Below are 2,222 nucleotides of genomic sequence, written 5' to 3' on the forward strand. Positions count from 1 at the left end.
ATTCAATAGTTTTATACATGTGTGTATGTGTATGCATGTTCATATGATCATTCATGTTCCTGGTGTATATATGCATGCATATGTGTGTATGTGAATGTGAATGTGGAGACCAAAGGACAACCTTGGTGTCATTCTCAGAAACACCATGAGCTCTGAGTCCTATGTTTTTTGTTTGTTGTTGTTTTAATTTAATGAAAACAACATTTTAAATTAACAACATTTTAATTAAAAACATTTTATTTATTATTTTTATTTTATGTGTATGAGTATATTACCTGCATGTAGATAGGTGTACCCATGTTGTACAATGCCTGCAGAGGTCAGAGGAGGGTATTGGATTGGAACTGGAGTTACAGACGATTGTTAGCTACCATATGTGTGTGCTGGGATTCGAACCTGGGTCCTCTGCAAGGGCAACCAGTGCTCATACTGCTAAGCCATCTCTCCAGCCCCTAATTTTTATTTTACGTATATGAGTGTATTTATTGCTTGAATGTGTGTAAGTGCACCCTTGCTGTCAGCCTGAGGAGGTCAGAAAAGAGTGTTGAAGCCCCTGGAACTGCCATGTGGGTACTGAAAATAGAACCCAGGTCCTCTGCAAGAGCAGCCAGTGCTCTTAACCACTGAGTCATCTCTCCAGTCCTGTTGTTTTGTTTAAGACAGGGTCTCACTAGTGCTCTGGCAGCCCTGGAACTCACAAAGATCCACTTGCCTGCTGGGATTAAAGGCCTGTACTACCATGCCTGGCTGGATCTCATTTTTTTAAGGCATTCATATTACTGGCTGAGATACCCCCCTAGGCCATACGTTCGTTTTTTTTTAAACGCAGGACTGTACCAGGTTAGAATAAGCCACCTCCTCAGGACCTTCAGAAGCTGGTAGTTCCTGTCACATCAATTACTTTTGCAAACCTGGTTTCCTTAGCTGCTGCTACATCATGCAGAGCTAGTGATCAAGTTTGCACCGTTCAATATTTTGAGATGCTTTGAAGCAAGGAATTTCAGGATATCATTTCACATCTTCTCTTCATGAAAGAGAAGTTCAGAATATTGGTTTTTCAGTACCAAGGCTTGAACCCAGGGCCTCATGCATGCTAACCGTGTTCTGGCTACAGGGATATTTCCTCAGCCTTCTTTTTATTTTTATTAGTTTTTTGAGACAGAGTCTCATGTATCCCTGTCTGACTTCTAACTCTCTATGTAGCCAAGGATTAAACGTCACATCTTCTGCTTCTATCTCCTGAGTGTCGGATTGCAGGTTTATTTTTTAAAGCAGAGTTGAAGTTTATTAAGAGATTTAAAAATTATTCTATTTGGGGCTGGAGAGATGGCTCGGTGGTTAAGAGCACTGGCTGCTCTTGCAGAGGACCCAGGTTCAGTTCCCAACACCCACATGGCAGCTAATAACCATCCTTAAGTCCAGTTCCAGGGGATCTAATGGTATCTTCTGGCCTCTGTGGGCATTGCACACATGGGTATGCTTACATACATCCAGGCAAAACACTCATATACATAAAAATAAAATAAATAATATTAAAATTATTGCATTTATTTAGTGCGTGTGTATGTGGTGTGTATGGTGTGTGTGTATACACGTTCTCTCTTCCACCATGTGGATCCCAGTGATTGAACTCAGGTTATCAGGCTCAACAGCAAGAGCTGAACTATCTAGCAGGCCCTTAAGAGATTTTAATACAGATTTTAAGCACTAGGGTTAAGCGAAAGAAAAGCACATTTGAGGACCCATGTGCATGTGAACTTAAAGATTGCCTGCTCGGGTTTTATGCTGTGTTTGGGATCAAACCTTGAGCTTTAGACTGCTCAGCAGATGCTCTACCAATTGAGTACATCTCCAGCCCAGAATTCCAGAAGATTTTCAGATGCTCATTTAGTCTTTTACCAAATGTTCTTAGTGCTTCTGTCTTTAAGGCAGAGATTTAGGCACCTGTATCTGAAGGTTCTAACTCCTAGCCAAGATCAGTATTGATAGGTAAAGTAGCCCATGAATGAATAGGGTTGATAGGGAGAAAGCACCAGGACACAGATAAAAGTCCACTGGAATAGAGTTTATTAGCAAAGGAACACATGGAACAGATTCCCTTCTGGGTAGGGAAAATGTCTGCCGCCCCCCCCCTCCCCCGTCGTGAGCTGGGGTCTTTTATAGGGGGAGGCTTCTGGGGGGGGTGCAGAAGGCAGGAAGATATATATATATATGCATGCACT

The 2,222-nt window shown here is 41.9% G+C and overlaps 1 non-coding gene across 1 annotated transcript; it reads right to left on the reverse strand.

Annotated features, from left to right (window-relative positions):
• Nucleotides 1-829: 829 nt before the first annotated feature.
• LOC115072228 lies at nt 830-964 on the reverse strand. Its single transcript, XR_003851295.1, has one exon. It is a non-coding gene; the product is annotated as a small nucleolar RNA SNORA66 (small nucleolar RNA).
• Nucleotides 965-2,222: the final 1,258 nt, after the last annotated feature.

The sequence above is a fragment of the Nannospalax galili genome, unplaced genomic scaffold (assembly GCF_000622305.1).
Source record: "Nannospalax galili isolate Female #2095 unplaced genomic scaffold, S.galili_v1.0 scaffold278, whole genome shotgun sequence".
Classification (NCBI taxonomy): Eukaryota; Metazoa; Chordata; class Mammalia; order Rodentia; family Spalacidae; genus Nannospalax; species Nannospalax galili.